This window comes from Pseudophryne corroboree, chromosome 1 (genome assembly GCF_028390025.1).
Source record: "Pseudophryne corroboree isolate aPseCor3 chromosome 1, aPseCor3.hap2, whole genome shotgun sequence".
In the NCBI taxonomy this organism is placed as follows: Eukaryota; Metazoa; Chordata; class Amphibia; order Anura; family Myobatrachidae; genus Pseudophryne; species Pseudophryne corroboree.
In genome coordinates, this window is record NC_086444.1 from 1139091626 (window position 1) to 1139111637 (window position 20012).

Sequence of the window (20012 nt, forward strand, 5' to 3'; positions counted from 1 at the left end):
AACTAAGTTAACCAACAATAATACACTGCAAGTAACAGTCCGCACTGGAATGGGCGCCCAGCATCCTCTACGGACTAGGAGAAAAGGATTTACCGGTTGGTACTAAAATCCTATTTTCTCTTACGTCCTAGAGGATGCTGGGGACTCCAAAAGGACCATGGGGTTTATACCAAAGCTCCAGACCGGGCGGGAGAGTGCGGACGACTCTGCAGCACCGATTGAGCAAACGTAAGGTCCTTATCAGCCAGGGTATCAAACTTATAGAACTTAGCAAAAGTGTTCGAACCCGACCAGGTGGCCGCTCGGCAAAGCTGTAAAGCCGAGACGCCTCGGGCAGCCGCCCAAGATGAGCCCACTTTCCTGGTAGAATGGGCTTTTACTGACTTCGGCACCGGTAGCCCGGGCGAAGAATGAGCCTACTGAATCGTACTACAAATCCAGCGTGCAATAGTCTGTTCTGAAGCAGGATGAGCAATCTTGTCAGAAGCATACAGGACAAACAGCGCCTCAGTTTTCCTGGCAACAGCCGTTCTGGCGACGTAGATCTTCAAAGCTCTCACAACATCCAGAGACTTTGGAACTGCCACAACATCCGTAGCCACCGGCACCACAATAGGTTGGTTAATGTGAAACGAAGAAACCACCTTCGGCAGAAATTGTTGACGAGTCCTCAATTCCGCCCTATCCGAATGAAAAAATCAAGTACGGGCTCTTATGAGATAAGGCCGCCAACTCGGACACTCGCCTGGCAGACGCCAGCGCCAACAGCATGACTACCTTCCAAGTGAGAAACTTCAACTCAACCTTACGCAAAGGTTCAAATCAGGAAGACATGAGAAACTGTAAGACCACCTCAAGATCCCATGGAGCCACAGGAGGCACAAACGGAGGATTGATATGCAATACTCCCTTCACAAACGTCTGAACCTCTGGGAGGACAGCTAATTCCTTCTGAAAGAAAATAGACAAAGCCGAAATCTGCACTTTGATGGAGCCCAATTTCAGGCCTGCATCTACACCTGCCTGCAAAAAGTGGAGAAAACGACCCAAATGAAAATCTTCCGCAGGAGCCATTTTAGTCTCACACCAGGAAACATACTTTCTCCAAATACGGTGGTAATGTTTCGCCGTAACCTCCTTCCTAGCCTTAAGGAGAGTGGGAATGACCTCCCCGGGAATACCCTTACGAGCTAAGATCTGGCACTCAACTTCCATGCCGTCAAACGCAGCCGCGGTAAGTCTGGAAACACGCATGGACCCTGCAACAACAGGTCCTCTCTTAGAGGAAGCGGCCAAGGATTTTCCACCAGTAATTCCTGAAGATCCGGGCACCAGGCCCTTCTTGGCCAATCTGGAACGACGAGAATCGCCTGAACCCTTGCTCGTCGAATGATCCCCAGTACCTTTGGAATGAGAGGAAGTGGAGAGAACACATACACCGTCTGGAACACCCACGGAGACACCAGGGCGTCCACTGCACTGGCTTGGGGGTCCCGTGACCTGGAACAATACCTCGGGAGCTTCTTGTTGAGACGAGATGCCATCATGTCGATCAACGGAATTCCCCAACGCTTTGTCACCTCTGCAAATACCTCTTGGTGAAGAGCCCACTCTCCCGGATGGAGATCGCGTCTGCTGAGGAAATCTGCTTCCCAGTTGTCCACTCCCGGTAGGAAGACTGCCGACAGGGCGCTCACGTGTTGTTCCGCCCAGCGAAGGATTCTTGTGGCCTCCGCCATTGCCGCTCTGCTCCTTGTTCCGCCTTGACGGTTTATATGTGCCACCGCTGTGATGTTGTCTGACTATACCAGGACAGGTCGACCCTGAAGAAGGCTTCTTGCTTGTAGCAGGCCGTTGTAAATGGCTCTTAACTCGAGAACATTTATGTGGAGACAAGCTTCCTGGAGCGACCATCTCCCCTGGAAGTTTCTTCCTTGGGTGACTGCACCCCAGCCCCGGAGACTGGCATCTGTTGTCAGAAGTACCCAGTCCAGGATACTGAACCGGCGTCCTTCTAGGAGGTGAGAACTTTGTAGCCACCACAGGAGAGAAATTCTGGCTCTGGGAGATAGACTTATCTTCCGGTGCATGTGCAGGTGAGACCCGGACCATTTGCTCAGCAAGTCTCACTGAAACACCCGGGCATGAAACCTGCCAAACGGAATAGCTTCGTTTTCCCAGAACCAGAGTACAGTGATGGATTGACACACTCGTCGGTCTCAGAAGTTCCCTGACCATCGACTGCAGTTCCAGAGCTTTTTCTTCTGGAAGAAATACTCTCCGTAACTCCGTGTCCAGAATCATGCCCAGAAAAGACAGGCGAGTGGTCGGAATCAACTGAGATTTTGGCAAATTTAGCACCTAACCGTGCTGTCGCAGCACCGACAGCACCAAATTTACACTCCTCAGCAACCGTTCCTTGGACCTCGCCTTTATCAGGAGAGCGTCCAAGTACGGGATAATTGTAACCCCTTGCTTGCGAAGGAGAACCATCATTTCTGCCATGACCTTGGTGAAAATCCTCGGGGCCGTGGTAAGCCCAAACGTCAATGTCTGAAATTGGTAATGAGAATCCTGTATCGCAAACCTGAGGAAGGCCTGATGCGAAGGATATATCGGGACGTGTAAGTAGGCATCCTTTATGTCGACTGACGCCATAAAATCCCCCCCTTCTAGGCTGGAAATCACAGCTTGAAGAGCTTCCATCTTGAACTTTAAAACTTTCAAGTATAGATTGAGGGATTTTAGATTCAGAATCGGTCTGACCGAACCGTCCGGTTTCAGCACAACAAAGAGGCTCGAGTAGAACCCCTCCCCCCGTTGTGACGGGGGTACGGGAACAATGACCCTCTGTTGACACAATTTCTGTATCGCTGCCAGCACCACCTCCCTGTCCGGAATAGACACTGGTAAGGCCGAAATGAAAAACCGGTGAGGGGGCACCTCCCGAAACTCCAGCTTGTATCCCTGAGACACAATCTCTAGGACCCAAGGATCCAGGTCTGATTGAATCCAGACCTGACTGAAGACTCGCAGACGGCCCCCCACCGGTCCGGACTCCCCCAGGGAAGCCCCAGCGTCATGCGGTGGACTTAATAGAGGCAGGGGAGGACTTTTGGTCCTGGGCGGCGGACACGGCAGGCGACTTCCTTCCCCTTCCTCTACCCTTAGAAGCGAGGAAGGACGAACCTTTTCCACGCCTGTATTTGTTGGGACGAAAGGACTGCATCTGCTGATGTGGTGCCTTTCTGTGTTGTGTGGGAACATAGGGAAGAAAAGAGGACTTACCCGCCGTCGCGGTAGAGACTAGGTCCGCCAAGCCGTCCCCAAACAAGACATTACCTTTGAAGGGTAAAGCTTCCATAGCTCTCTTGGAGTCGGCATCAGCATTCCATTGATGGATCCACAACGCCCTCCTGGCCGATATCGACATGGCATTGGCTCTTGATCCCAAGAGACAAACATCCCTTGCCGCATTTTTCAGGTAATCTGCAGCGTCCTTGATATAACCAAGAGTCAAAAGAACATTATCTTTATCAAGGGTATCCATATCATTAGCTAAATTCTCAGCCCATTTAGCAATAGTACTACTCACCCATACCGACGCCACTGCAGGTCTGAGCAATGCACCCGAATTAGCGAAAATGGACTTCAGAGACGTCTCCAGCTTGCGATCCGCCGGATCCTTGAGAGCTGCCGTGTCAGGAGACGGAAGCGCCACTTTCTTAGACAAACGAGATAGAGCTTTGTCAACATTTGGAGACGACTCCCATTTTTCCCTGTCATCAGAGGGGAAAGGATATGCCATGTAAATCCTCTTGGGAATCTGCCACCTCTTATCCAGCGACTCCCAAGCCTTTTCACAAAGAGTATTCATTTCATGAGAGGGGGGAAACTTCACCTCAGGTTTTTTTCCCTTGAACAAGCAAATCCTTGTTTCCTGTACCGCAGGTTCATCAGAAATGTGCAAAACATCTTTTATAGCCACAATCATGTATTGAATACTCTTAACTAATCATGGATGCAAAGCAGCCTCAGTGAAATCGACCTCGGAATCAGAATCCGTGTCGGTATCAATATCTACCACTTCAGTAAATGGACGCTTTTGCGACCCCGATGGGGTCTGCACCTGAGACAAAGCCTCCTCCATGGAACTTTTCCACACCTGCGTCTGTGACTCAGACTTATCCAACCTCTTTGATAAAGAAGCTACATTCGTATTAATTGTACTTAGCAATGTGAGTAAATCAGGTGTCGGCTGCGCCGACAGGCCCAAATCTAGACACGCATCCGTACCCCCAATAACCTCCTCCGGTGAATAACATTCAGCCTCAGACATGCCGACACGTATTATCGACACACACAGAATGTCTCAGCTAGGGGACAGGCCCACAATGAAGCCCAGACAGAGGACACAGAGTGAGTATGCCAGCTCACACCCCCAGCGCCCCAATATCCCGTCAAGAAATATATGTGACAAGCGCTGCTAAATTATAATCAAATGCACCAAAAACTGCGCCCCCCCCCCCCTTCGATTAGCTCCCCGTTACTTGAGAGGAGCTGTGGAGGTCCCGGGTCAGCGTCTCCTTCAGCCGCGTGTGGAGGAGAAAATGGCGCTGTGAGCGTGAGGCTAAGCTCCGCCCCTTCCCGGCGCGCTTCAGCCCGCCAGATTTGCAATTTTGAAAATACCGGCGGGGGTCTGCGAAACGGTGCCGAAGCACCGAAAAGTCTTCTGCCGGCTCCCGGACCCCAGTAACATGCTGCCCAGGGCGGCCCCCCCCCCCAGCGCCCTGCACCCTGTGAGTGCCGTTAGTGATAGTGTGTGGGAGCATGGAGCGCAGCGTTACCGCTGCGTTGTACCTGGTTACTGAAGTCTTCTGCCGTCCTGAAGTCTTCTGTTCTTCTCATACTCACCCGACTTCTTTCTTCTGGCTTCTGTGAGGGGGGTGACGGCGCAACTCCGGGAAAAAGCAGCTAGGCGCACCAAGTGATCGAACCCTCTGGAGCTAATGGTGTCCAGTAGCCGAGAAGCAGAGCCCTTAAACTAAGAAGAAGTAGGTCCTGCTTCTCTCCCCTCACTCCCACGCTGCAGGGAGCCTGTAGCCAGCAGGTCTCCCTGAAAATAAAAAACCTAACAAAAGTCTTTTCAAGAGAAACTCAGGAGAGCTCCCCTAGTGAGTGTCCAGTCAATCCTGGGCAAAGTCTAACTGAGGTCTGGAGGAGGGGCATAGAGGGAGGAGCCAGGTCACACCCAGTTTAAGTCTTTTCAGTGTGCCCAAGCTCCTGCGGATCCAGTCTATACCCCATGGTCCTTTTGGAGTCCCCAGCATCCTCTAGGACGTAAGAGAAAAATCCTCAGTTAAGTGGTTAATGTAAATAAATAGTAATCTGTGGTTCTTGGTTCTCTGCCACCTGAAGAATACCTATGTTAAATTTCAGCTACCTAACATATTGGGAAGTAAGAGAATTAGTGATGAGTGAGCGAGTGCTTTTGCATACAAATATTATATATATATATATATATATATATATATATATATATATATATATATATATACACACACACACACACACACACATATACATACACACATACATAAACACTGGTGTTGACTGCTGTACTACACAGCATTGCAAATGACTGTAGATCTTTTATAATTCTCCTGGAATGTCAGTAATTCACAATTTCAAATTAAGCTTCTCTTACTACGGAAGTGAACACCCATGACCATTTGCAACATCGGTCATGTTCCGGGGTGTGAGGACGCAGTTTATGTCATCAGGCCCCACCTGCTAGGTCACAATTTGTGCCATCATGCAGTGGTGGATGGGGCCTGAAGAAGTGAACTGCGTCACTGCACAAACAAAATAGAAGGCAAGTATTGGATAAACCTGCAAAATGTTTTTAAAATGAGAAGGGAGGAGATTTAGTATAAATATACATTATGGTAAGAACTTACCATTGATAACGGTATTTCTCCTATGTCCACAGGTTCCACAGGATAACAATGGGATATGATGGAGCGACAGCGGATTGGCACCAAACGCTCACAAGCTTTCAGTCCTCCCAGGATGCAACGGGCTCGCCCATATATCCCCGCCCACTGGCTCAGACAAACCAGTTGTATGCCAAAGCATTTAGGCAGGAGCATTATGTAGAACCCTATTCAGGCGAGAAGAAGACACATGCACACTCTTGAATGCAAAAAGGAAGAGTTTAGTGAGTATAAAGGATTCTCAAATCAGGTGCGTCAGGGTGGGATCCCTGTGGAAACCTGTGGACATAGGAGAAATACCGTTATCAACGGTAAGTTCTTACCATAACGTATATATCTCCGGCTGGGTCCACAGGTTATCCACAGGATAACAATGGGACTTCCCAAAGCAATTTTTAGTGGTGGGGACGCTCCTGATTAGATAAGAGAACCTTACGCCCGAATTCAGCATCATGAGAGGCAAAAGTATCCAAGGCATAATGTCTATTGAATGTGTTATTGGAAGACCATGTGGCTGCCTTACATATCTGTTCTGCTGAAGCCCCGTGTTGTGCTGCCCATGAAGGACCTACCTTTGTAAAGTGAGCAGAGACATTAGCCGGAACAGGGAGATCAGCTTGACAATATGCTTCGGAAATCGTCATTCGAAGCCATCTTGCTAGCGTCTGTTTAGTAGCAGGCCATCCTCTCTTGTGAAATCCGTAGAGGATGAAGAGAGAATCTGTCTTTCTGATGGCACTGGTATGATCCACGTAGATCCTTAATGGCCGGACTACGTCCAGCGACGCATCTCCCGCAGAAAATCCAGATTCCTTAGAACAACGGGACTACAATTTCTTCATTAAGGTGGAATCTAGACCCCACCTTAGGAAGATACCCAGACCTAGTTCTGAGAACTATTTTATCCGGATAAACATCAGACAAGGAGATTAACATGACAGTGAGCCTAAATTTGACACTCTTCTAGCTGATGCCATAGTCAGCAGGAAGAGAACTTTAGCTGTCAACCATTTAAAATCCACTTTATTTAGTAGTTCAAACAGAGCAACTTGAAGGGCTTTGAGGACTAGACTTAAATCCCCAGGCACTGTAGTAGGAACAAAGGGAGGTTGAATGCGCAGCATTCCCTGGAAAAAAGTGCGCAGATCCTGAATTATGGCAATTTTTCTTTCGGAACCATCCAGTCAATGCTGACACTTGCCTTCTCAAGGAAGCCACCCTTAACCTTTATCCATTCCTGCCTGAAGGAATGCTAGAACCCTGGAAACTGAAAGATTTCAGGTCCATACCTCTTCCATTCCACCAATGAACATAGGCTTGCTATATTTCGTGATAAATACGAGCCAAGGAAGTTTCCCTTGCTCTGAGCATCTGTGAGAATCCTCTGGACTTCAGGATATAGACTTCAAAAGCCACGCCGTCAAGACAGTCGATCTGTGATAACAAGGGCCTTGCATCAATGAGATTGGGCATATCCAGTGTGATGCGGCTGTAGATGGAAACAGATGCTGGAGAGGTCTTGAGTGGAATTGTGCCACTCCACCATGTTTATTCACCATCAAACCCATCATTCGCATTGCTGCGTGAATTGATATTGTTTGACTGTGTAACAACTCCTGAGTCCTTAACTGCACATTGAATATCTTGTTCCGAGGTAACTATTTTCTTCAGACTTGAATTCAGTACAGCCTCACCGTGAGCCATCCGTAGTTATGGAACCAGATATGATTTTGTCAATTTATGAACCACCCGTGCCTCTGCAGACAAGTTATTGTGTGTTGTAGATGGCACAGAAAATAAGAATTTACTTACCGATAATTCTATTTCTCGTAGTCCGTAGTGGATGCTGGGGACTCCGTCAGGACCATGGGGAATAGCGGGCTCCGCAGGAGACAGGGCACATCTAAAAAGCTTTTTAGGTCACATGGTGTGTACTGGCTCCTCCCCCCATGACCCTCCTCCAAGCCTCAGTTAGGTACTGTGCCCGGACGAGCGTACACAATAAGGAAGGATCTTGAATCCCGGGTAAGACTCATACCAGCCACACCAATCACACCGTACAACTTGTGATCTGAACCCAGTTAACAGTATGATAACAAAACGAAGTAGCCTCCGAAAAGATGGCTCACAACAATAGTAATAACCCGATTTTTGTAACAATAACTATGTACAAGCATTGCAGACAATCCGCACTTGGGATGGGCGCCCAGCATCCACTACGGACTACGAGAAATAGAATTATCGGTAAGTAAATTCTTATTTTCTCTAACGTCCTAGTGGATGCTGGGGACTCCGTCAGGACCATGGGGATTATACCAAAGCTCCCAAACGGGCGGGAGAGTGCGGATGACTCTGCAGCACCGAATGAGAGAACTCCAGGTCCTCCTTAGCCAGAGTATCAAAATTTGTAAAATTTTACAAACGTGTTCTCCCCTGACCACGTAGCTGCTCGGCAAAGTTGTAATGCCGAGACTCCTCGGGCAGCCGCCCAGGATGAGCCCACCTTCCTTGTGGAATGGGCATCTACATATTTCGTCTGTGGCAGGCCTGCCACAGAATGTGCAAGCTGAATTGTACTACAAATCCAGCGTGCAATAGACTGCTTAGAAGCATGAGCACCCAGCTTGTTGGGTGTATACAGTATAAACAGCAAGTCAGACTTTCTGACTCCAGCCGTCCTAACTATATATATATATATATATTTTTAGGGCCCTGACCACGTCTAGTAACTTGGAGTCCTCCAAGTCCCTAGTAGCCGCAGGCACCACAAGAGGTTGTTTCAGGTGAAAACGCTGACACCCCTTTATGAAGAAACTGGAGACGAGTCCCAGTTCTGTCCTGTTCAAATGGAAAATTTTAATATGGGCTTTTGTAAGACAAAGCCGCCCATTCTGACAATCGCCTGGCCGAGGCCAGGGCTAACAACATGGTCACTTCCCATGTGAGATATTTGTCAACAGCATGGTCACTTTCCATGTGAGATATTTCAAATCCACAGATTTGAGCGGTTCAAACCAATATGATTTTAAGAAATCCCAACACTATGTTGAGATCTCACGGTGCCCCTAGGGGCACAAAAAAGCTGTATATGCAATACATCCTTTACAATCTGGACTTCAGGAACTGAAGTCAATTCTTTCTGGAAGAAAATCTACAGGGCCGAAATTTAAATGTTAATGAACCCCAATTTGAGGTCCAAAACACTCCTGTTTTCAGGAAGTGTAGAAATCGACCTAGTTGAATTTCCGTCGTGGAGCCTTCCTGGCCTCACCCACGCAACATATTTTCACCACATGTGGTGATGACGTTGTGCGGTCACCTCCTTCCTGGCTTTGACCAAGGTAGGTATGACCTCTTATGGAATGCCTTTTCCCCTCAGGATCCGGCATTCAACCGCCATGCCGTCAAACGCAGCCGCGGTAAGTCTTGGAATAGACATGGTACTTGCTGAATCAAGTCCCTTCTTAGCTCCCCAGGCCCTTAGTCCTCTGTGAGCATTTCTTGAAGTTCCGGGTACCAAGTCCCTCTTGGCCAATCCGGAGCCACTAGTATAGTTCATACTCCTCTATGTCTTATAATTCTCAATACCCTGGTTATGAGAAACAGAGGAGGGAACACATACACAGACTGGTACACCCACGGTGTTACCAGGACATCCACAGCTATCGCCTGAAGGTCTCATGACCTGGCGGAATACCTGTCCCGTTTTTTGTTCGGGCGGGACGCCATCATGTCCACCTTTGGTCTTTGCCAACGGTCCACAATCATGTTGAAAAACTTCCCTATGAAGTTTCCACTCTCCCGGGTGGAGGTCATGCCTGCTGAGGAAGTCTGCTTCCCAGTCGTCCACTCCCGGAAAGAACACTGCTGACAGTGCTATCACATGATTTTCCGCCTAGCGAAAAATCCTTGCAGTTTTCACTGCCCTCCTGCTTCTTGTGCCGCCCTTCTGTTTACGTGGGCGACTGCCGTGATGTTATCCCACTGGATCAATACCGGCTGACCTTGAAGCAGAGGTCTAGCTAAGTTTAGAGCATTATAAATTTGCTCTAAGCTTATTTATGCGGAGAGAATTCTCCAGACTTAATCACACTTCCCTGGAAATTTTTTCCCTGTGTGACTGTTCCCCAGCCTCTCAGGCTGGCCTCCGTGGTCACCGGCATCCAATCCTGAATGCCGAATCTGCGGCCCTCTAGAAGATGAGCACTCTGTAATCACCACAGGAGAGACACCCTTTTCCTTGGATATAGGGTTATCCGCTGATGCATCTGAGGATGCGATCCGGACCATTTGTCCAGCAGATCCCACTGAAGAGTTCTTACGGGAAATCTGCCGAATGGAATTGCTTCGTAATAAGCCACCATTTTTACCAGGACTCTTGTGCAATGATGCACTGACACTTTTCCTGGTTTTAGGAGGATCCCGATTAGCTCGGATAACTCCCTGGTTTTCTCCACTGGGAGAAACACGTTTTTCTGGACTGTGTCCAGAATCTTCCCTAGGAACAGTAGACGTGTCGTCGGAAAAAGCTGCGATTTTGGAATATTTAGAATCCACTCGTGCTGTCGTAGAACTACTTAAGATAGTGCTACTCCGACCTCCAACTGTTCTCTGGACCTTGCCCTTATCAGGAAAGCGTCCATGTTTCTTTTAAGAAAAATCCTCATTCCGGCCATTACCTTGGTAAAGACCCGGGGCGCCGTGGACAATCCAAACGGCAGCGTCTGAACTGATAGTGACAGTTCTGTACCAGGAACCTGAAGTACCCTTGGTGAGAAGGGCAAATTTGGACCTGTAGGTAAACGTCCCTGATATCCAGTGACATCATATCGTCCCCTTCTTCCTGGTTCGCTATCACTGCTCCGAGTGACTCCATCTTGATTTGAACTCTTGTATGTAAGTGTTCAAATATTTCAGATCTCACCGAGCCGGTTGGCTTCAGTACCACAATATAGTGTGGAATACTACCCCCTTCCTTGTTGTAAGAAGGGTACTTTGATTATCACCTGCTGGGAATACAGCCTGTGAATTGTGTGAGGGGGAGACGTCTCGAATTTCCAATGTACACCTGGGATATTACATGTAGGATCCCGGAGTTCCCTTGCGAGTGTTGCTGAAACTCTTGAGATGACCCCCTACCGCACCTGAGTCCGCTTGTACGGCCCCAGCGTTATGCTGCGGACTTGGCAGAAGCCGTGAGGAGCTTCTGTTCCTGGGAATGAGCTGCTTGCTGCAGTCTTCTTCCCTTTCCTCTCCCCCTGGGCAGATATGACTGGCCTTCGCCCGCCTGCCCGTATGGGGACGAAAGGACTGAGACTGAAAAGACTGTGTCCTTTTCTGCCAATATGTGACTCGGGGTAACAAAAGGTGGATTTTTCAGCTGTTGCCATGGCCACCAGGTCCAATGGACCGCCCCTTTATACGGCAATACTTCCATATGCCGTCTGGAATCTGCCTCACCTGACCACTGTCGTGTCTTCGTCTGGCAGATATGTACATCACATTTACTCTTGATGCCAGAATGCAAATATGCCTCTGCGCATCACACATATATAGAAATGCATCCTTAAAATGCTCTATAGACAATAAAATCCTGTCCCTGTCAAGGGTATCAAAATTTTCAGTCAGGAAATCCGACCAAGCCCCCTCAGCGCTGCACATCCAGGCTGAGGCGATTGCTGGTCGTAGTATAACACCAGTATGTGTGTATATACTGTTATGATATTTTCCAGCTTCCTATCAGCTGGCTCCTTGAGGGCGGCCGTATCTGGAAACGGTAACGCCATGTTTTTTATAAGCGTGTGAGCGCCTTGTCCACCCTAAGGTGTGTTTTCCAACTCGCCCTTACTACTGGCGGGAAAAAAGGGTATACCGCCCATAACTTTCTGTCGGAGGAACCCCACGTATCATCACACACTTCATTTAATTTATCTGATTTAGGCAAAACTACAAGTAGTTTTTTCCCACCCTACAAAATACCCTTATTTGTGGTACTTGTGGTATCAGAAATACGTAACACCTCCTTCATTGCCCTTAACATGTAACTTGTGGCCCTAAAGGAAAAATACGTTTGTTTCTTCACCGTCGACACTGGGGTCAGTGTCCGTGTCAGTGTCTGTCGACCGACTGAGGTAAATGGGCGTTTTTACAAGCCCCTGACGGTGTCTGAGACGCCTGGACCGATACTAATTTGTCCGCCGGCTGTCTCATGTCGTCAACCGGCTTGCAGCGTGTTGACATTATCACGTAATTCCATAAGTAAGCCATCCATTCTGGTGTCGACTCCCTAGAGAGTGACATCACCATTACAGGCAATTTTCTCCGTCTCCTCACCAACATTTTCCTCATACATGTCGACACACACGTACCGACATACAGCACACACATAGGGAATGCTCTGATAGAGGACAGGACCCACTAGCCCTTTGGGGAGACAGAGGGAGAGTTTGCCAGCACACACCAAAAGCGCCATAATGTATATAACAACCCTAGAAGGTGTTGTTTCTATATATGGGCTCTTAATATATAATTATATCGCCAATTTATGCCCCCCTTCTCTTTAACCCTGTTTCTGTAGTGCAGGGGAGAGTGGGAGCCTTCCTCACCAGCGGAGCTGGTCAGGAAAATGGCGCTGAGTGCTGAGGAGAATAAGCTCCGCCCCTTTCACGGCGGGCTTTTCTCCCGGTTATTAGGAAAACTGGCCTGGGTTAAATACATACATATAGCCTTAATGGCTATATGTGATGTATTTATTTGCCAAATAGGTATTTATATTGCTGCCCAGGGCGCCCCCAGCAGCGCCCTGCACCCTCCGTGACCGTGTCAGTGAGCCGTGTAGCAACAATGGCGCACAGCTGCAGTGCTGTGCGCTACCTCTCTGAAGACTGTGAAGTCTTCTGCCGCCTGTTTCCGGACCTCCGTTCCGCCGTCTTTCTTCAGCGTCTGTAAGGGGGATCGGCGGCGCGGCTCCGGGACGAACCCCAGGCTGACCTGTGTTCCGACTCCCTCTGGAGCTCAGTGTCCAGTAGCCTAAAACTTCAATCCTCCTGCACGCAGGTGAGTTGCAAGTCTCTCCCCTAAGTCCCTCGTTGCAGTGATCCTGTCGCCAGCAGGAATCACTGATTAGAAACCTAAAAAAAAACTTTACTAAACAGCTCCTTAAGAGAGCCATCCAGTTTGCACCCTTCTCGGACGGGCACAAAAACCTAACTGAGGCTTGGAGGAGGGTCATGGGGGGAGGAGCCAGTACACACCATGTGACCTAAAAAGCTTTTTAGATGTGCCCTGTCTCCTGCGGAGCCCGCTATTCCCCATGGTCCTGACGGAGTCCCCAGCATCCACTAGGACGTTAGAGAAACCTTTCTGGTATTTGTGCCAGGATAAAAAGGTGGTCAAGGTATGGCAATTTTCTTATCCCCTGCTAGCGGAGATAAACTGCCATAATCCTTTTGGTAAATACTCTGGGGCTGTGGCTAACACAAAGGGTAAGGCCTAAAAACTGAAAAGTTGCTGAAGGATAGTAACCCTGAGATAACACTGATGGACAGTGCTATAGGAGCCTGAAGGTAAGATTCCTGACTTATCCAGGAATACTATATATTCTACTGGCTCACCACCAACTATGGAGTGCCATGTCTCCATGTGAACCGTGGTACCCAAATGTATCTGTTTAAACTTTTTGAGATTGAGAATGGGGCGAAGGACCCAGGTTGAAGTAAACCCCCCCCATTGTGCATGGGTTACCGGAATGACTATTCCTAACCAAAGCAATTTCTGAACTGCTTCGTGCAAATCCCTCGCCTACGCCTCTACCCGAGATGGGCTGAACAGAAGAACCTTCGAGGAGGATGCTTCTAGAAGGGAAAGCATAACCTAGAGATACCGCTTCTTACACCCATGCATCGGTTTGTAGACTACTACCAGATCTGTGCAAACGGAATAAGTCGGCCCCCTCTGGTTTGGAAAGTGGCCCTCTTGGGGCTGTTACGTTCCTTTATGACCGACAAGGCCGAAACCAGACCCCTAGGTTTGGGGTTATATGTGGAAGGAAACGTGACCTTCTTGGAGTCTGTTTCTGACTCCAGAATAACTGTTAACTCCTTCCCCAAAAGAAAATTCCAGCCAAGGCAAAGTTTCCAGAACCTTCTTAGATTCTGAATCAGCTTTCCATGTATGTGAGCCAAACTGCTTTGCGAACAGCTATGGTTATTGCTGATGCCCTAGAACATTAGCGTCCATATGAGCTACGTGGGATTCTTGCTCACTTGCAGGCACTGAAAACCTGTCTTCCAGTACCTCAGCCCAATGTACCTACAGCACCTGGTATTTTAAGGTGGTCTCCCCTCCAAGAACTAACCAGGCCCAACACTGCTTAGCTTCCAAGATCTAGTGAGATTGGGCCTATCCAGTGTGGTGTAGCCGTAGATTGCAAGGTGAAGTCATGGCTGACCTTATGACTGCCCCAAACAAAGAGAATATGGTCATTTTTGAAAACCGTTCCTCTTTTGATGGCAGAGGCCATATAGATTTTTGCACTATCAATGACATGCATATCTATTTTGGGAGGCACTTCCCTATTTTAAACAGTCCCCAGCTGGAAAAAGATATTGGAATACCATTTACCGGGTTTCTATTTTATTGGGTGTAACCCAAAACCTTTTTCCTGAATTCTGCACTCGTGAAGAAACCCTTTAGGACGTTTAAACACAGGTGTCTTATTTTTACCCCAGGCTCTGCTGCCTTTATTGACAGATAGCCTTTTTTGCTCTCATTTATTCAGCTTATTCATTTTAGCTGATACCTTTTACCTGTTCTTCGTATGCTGAAGTAGAGTATATAGGTAGATATAACATGTGCAGAGAGAGTTAGATTTGGGTGGGTTATTTTGTTTCTGTGCAGAGTAAATACTGGCTGCTTTATCTTTACACTGCAATTTAGATTGCAGATTGAACTCACCACACCCAAATCTAACTCTCTCTGCACATGTTATATCTGTCCCCCCTGCAGTGCACATGGTTTTGCCCAACTGCTAAAAAATGTCCTGCTGCGATCAACTTGGAATTACCCCCATAGAGGATAATACAGTTTTTGCAAACCAACAATATGTTGGTATTACTATAAGTGTACCCTCATCACCAGCACTCTCACAGTGTACTACACAATTTGTGACTGTAACCACTTTTTCCTAAAGTGATATCATGTGTGACCCTACCCATGCACCTGCATTGAGGATCAGAAGATCAACCGACAATCATTTACTTATTAAGTCAGCAATCACACTAGCAGTCAGTCACATGTTATATATTAGTCATATGAGCATATTATCAACTACAAACACATCTCAAAGTATGTAGGAGTATATATTATGGAATTCTGTTCTATACAGATCTTTAACGTATTCATACGCATTGCGAAGAAAACCACAGTAATGTACACAGATTCATATGCAATAGGCACTAAAGTTAACTATTCATACTAACAAAAGTAGATAGAATGTTAGTGCTGTATAACCCGTACTCAGTAGAGTGGGATACAGGGAGACTCACCCCACTTCCAGGATCGATCAATACGTTAGTGAACGCTGAGTGGATCCAGACGCTACTAGTGTGCACTGCCGCTCCGGGAACTGTTAGTGGACACAGACGCTCATTGAACGCTAGTGCATGCAGACGCACCGGTCTGCGACCTGGACTCTTCACGGTAACATTTAGTGTACACAGACGCAGCGGCCTATGCTGTGACCGAGACCCCTCGTGGTAGCGTCTGAGATGGAAGTGAGGTACTGTAACAGTTCATGGCGGGAGACTCGTCGGAAACTGGTCATGAACTGGGGGAGGGGCGACCAGGAGAGCGTCTGAATCCCCACCGCTGACATCAACCCTAGGGATCGCAGCCTCATACTAATCCTGGTGCTAATGATCCCTAAGGCCTAGCGCTGGAGCACCCGTGGTGGCTGCTCGCCAGCTACTGTTTGGTAGTCTCCTCCCAATACAGTGCGGCTGTGTCCGTATTCCCTTCTAAGCGGAACAGATGCCTTACCTTTTCCCCGTGCTCCGGCCACAGCCTGGTAACGTCTGCTGGACCTGCTAGTTATATCCGACACAGTCGCCCGTCGAGGCAGCACTTGTACCGTGGGTAAGCGTTGTTGCGACCCGGCGGAGAGTTGTTGGAGCGACTCTTTCCGATATGCGTGTAAGACGCTGTTAGGAAAGATCACTCAAAAACAATGTAGTAAGACTATAAAAATGAAATAAGAAAAGCTTAGGGCTGCCCACCACAGCAGCCATGTGACCATGGTCCGGCTCCTGTCGCACCAAACAAAAAACTGATTTTCCTGAGCCAGTGGGCAGGGATATATGGACGAGCCCGTTGCATCCTGGGAGGACTGAAAGCTTCTGATTGTTTGGTGCCAATCCGCTGTCGCTCCATCATATCCCATTGTTATCCTGTGGATAACCTGTGGACCCAGCCGGAGAAAATAAGAATTTACTTACCGATAATTCTATTTCTCGTAGTCCGTAGTGGATGCTGGGGACTCCGTCAGGACCATGGGGAATAGCGGCTCCGCAGGAGACAGGGCACAAAATTAAAAGTTTGACCACTAGGTGGTGTGCACTGGCTCCTCCCCCTATGACCCTCCTCCAAGCCTCAGTTAGGATACTGTGCCCGGACGAGCGTACACAATAAGGAAGGATTTTGAATCCCGGGTAAGACTCATACCAGCCACACCAATCACCCTGTACAACTTGTGATCTGAACCCAGTTAACAGCATGATAACAGAGGAGCCTCTGAAACGATGGCTTCCAACAATAATAACCCGATTTTTGTAACAATAACTATGTACAAGTATTGCAGACAATCCGCACTTGGGATGGGCGCCCAGCATCCACTACGGACTACGAGAAATAGAATTATCGGTAAGTAAATTCTTATTTTCTCTGACGTCCTAAGTGGATGCTGGGGACTCCGTCAGGACCATGGGGATTATACCAAAGCTCCCAAACGGGCGGGAGAGTGCGGATGACTCTGCAGCACCGAATGAGAGAACTCCAGGTCATCCTTAGCCAGGGTATCAAATTTGTAGAATTTTACAAACGTGTTCTCCCCTGACCACGTAGCTGCTCGGCAGAGTTGTAATGCCGAGACCCCTCGGGCAGCCGCCCAAGATGAGCCCACCTTCCTTGTGGAGTGGGCATTTACAGATTTTGGCTGTGGCAGGCCTGCCACAGAATGCGCAAGTTGAATTGCTACAAATCCAACGAGCAATCGTCTGCTTAGTCGCAGGAGCACCCAGCTTGTTGGGTGCATACAGTATAAACAGCGAGTCAGACTTTCTGACTCCAGCCGTCCTTGAAATATATATTTTTAAGGCTCTGACAACGTCCAACAACTTGGAGTCCTCCAAGCCGCTAGAAGCTGCAGGCACCACAATAGGTTGGTTCAGGTGAAACGCTGATACCACCTTAGGGAGAAACTGAGGACGCGTCCGCAGTTCTGCCCTGTCCGAATGGAAAATCAGATATGGGCTTTTGTACGATAAAGCCGCCAACTCTGACACTCTCCTGGCCGAAGCCAGGGCCAGTAGCATGGTCACTTTCCATGTAAGATATTTCAAATCCACCGATTTAAGTGGCTCAAACCAATGGGATTTGAGGAATTCCAAAACTACATTGAGATCCCACGGTGCCACTGGAGGCACAACCGGGGGCTGTATATGTAGTACTCCTTTGACAAAAGTTTGGACTTCAGGAACTGAAGCCAATTCTTTCTGGAAGAAAATCGACAGGGCCGATATTTGAACCTTAATGGACCCCAATTTGAGGCCCATAGACAATCCTGTTTGCAGGAAATGTAGGAATCGACCGAGTTGAAATTCCTCCGTCGGGGCCCTCCTGGCCTCACACCACGCAACATATTTTCTCCAAATGCGGTGATAATGCTGTGCGGTCACTTCCTTCCTGGCTTTAATCAGGGTAAGAATGACTTCTTCCGGAATGCCTTTTTCCTTCAGGATCCGGCGTTCAACCGCCATGCCGTCAAACGCAGCCGCGGTAAGTCTTGGAATAGACAAGGACCCTGCTGAAGCAGGTCCCTTCTTAGAGGCAGGGGCCACGGATCTTCCGTGAGCATCTCCTGAAGTTCCGAGTACCAAGTCCTTCTTGGCCAATCCGGAGCCACGAGTATCGTTCTTACTCCCCTTTGCCGTATAATTCTCAGTACCTTGGGTATGAGAGGCAGAGGAGGGAACACATACACTGACCGGAACACCCATGGTGTTACCAGGGCGTCCACAGCTATTGCCTGAGGATCTCTTGACCTGGCGCAATACCTGTCCAGTTTTTTGTTGAGGCGTGACGCCATCATGTCCACCATTGGTTTTTCCCAACGGATCGTAAGCATGTGGAAGACTTCTGGATGAAGTCCCCACTCTCCCGGGTGAAGGTCGTGTCTGCTGAGGAAGTCTGCTTCCCAGTTGTCCACTCCCGGAATGAACACTGCTGACAGTGCTATCACATGATTTTCCGCCCAGCGAAGAATCCTCGCAGCTTCTGCCATTGCCCCCCTGCTTCTTGTGCCGCCCTGTCTGTTTACGTGGGCGACTGCTGTAATGTTGTCCGACTGGATTAACACCGGCTGACCCTGAAGCAGAGGTTTTGCCAGGCTTAGAGCATTGTAGATCGCTCTTAGCTCCAGTATATTTATGTGAAGAGACGTCTCCAGGCTTGACCACACGCCCTGGAAGTTTCTTCCCTGTGTGACTGCTCCCCAGCCTCTCAGACTGGCATCTGTGGTCACCAGGACCCAGTCCTGTATTCCGAATCTGCGGCCCTCTAACAGATGAGCACTCTGCAACCACCACAGCAGAGACACCCTTGTCCTCGGAGACAAGGTTATCCGCTGATGCATCTGCAGATGCGATCCGGACCATTTGTCCAGCAGATCCCACTGAAAAATTCGTGCGTGGAATCTGCCGAATGGAATCGCTTCGTAAGAAGCCACCATTTTTCCCAGGACTCTTGTGCAATGATGCACAGACACTTTTCCTGGTTTTAGGAGGTTCCTGACAAGTTCGGATAACTCCCTGGCTTTCTCCTCCGGAAGAAACACCTTTTTCTGAACAGTGTCCAGAATCATCCCTAGGAACAGCAGACGTGTCGTCGGGCTTAGCTGGGATTTTGGAAAATTTAGAATCCACCCGTGCTGTTGCAGCACTACTTGGGTTAGTGCTACACCGGCCTCTAACTGTTCTCTGGATCTTGCCCTTATCAGGAGATCGTCCAAGTAAGGGATAATTAATACGCCTTTTCTTCGAAGAAGAATCATCATTTCGGCCATTACCTTGGTAAAGACCCGGGGTGCCGTGGACAATCCAAACGGCAGCGTCTGAAACTGATAATGACAGTTTTGTACCACGAACCTGAGGTACCCTTGGTGTGAAGGGCAAATTGGGACATGGAGGTAAGCATCCTTGATGTCCAAGGACACCATAAAGTCCCCTTCTTCCAGATTCGCTATCACTGCTCTGAGTGACTCCATCTTGAACTTGAACTTTTGTATGTACATGTTCAAAGCCTTCAGATTTAGAATAGGTCTTACCGAGCCGTCCGGCTTCGGTACCACAAACAGCGTGGAATAATACCCCTTTCCTTGTTGTAGAAGGGGTACCTTGACTATCACCTGCTGAGAATACAGCTTGTGAATGGCTTCCAATACCGTCTCCCTGTCGGAGGGAGACGTTGGTAAAGCAGACTTCAGGAACCGGCGAGGGGGAGACGTCTCGAATTCCAACCTGTAACCCTGAGATACTACCTGCAGGATCCAGGGGTCCACTTGCGAGTGAGCCCACTGCGCGCTGAAATTCTTGAGGCGACCCCCCACCGCACCTGAGTCCGCTTGTAAGGCCCCAGCGTCATGCTGAGGACTTTGCAGAAGCGGGGGAGGGCTTCTGCTCCTGAGAGGGAGCTGCTTGCTGCAGTCTCTTACCCTTTCCTTTGCCTCGGGGCAGATATGAATGC

General features: G+C 48.6%; 2 protein-coding genes and 1 pseudogene across 6 annotated transcripts in view; 1 reads left to right on the top strand and 2 right to left on the bottom strand.

The window, feature by feature from the left end:
• TRMT44 (tRNA methyltransferase 44 homolog) overlaps nt 1-20012 on the top strand; it is a 325304-nt gene that overhangs the window by 200602 nt on the left and 104690 nt on the right. The gene's annotated exons all lie outside the window — the stretch shown is intronic.
• ACOX3 (acyl-CoA oxidase 3, pristanoyl) overlaps nt 1-20012 on the bottom strand; it is a 199549-nt gene that overhangs the window by 152273 nt on the left and 27264 nt on the right. The gene's annotated exons all lie outside the window — the stretch shown is intronic.
• Nucleotides 14304-14422, bottom strand: LOC134940875 (5S ribosomal RNA; annotated as a pseudogene).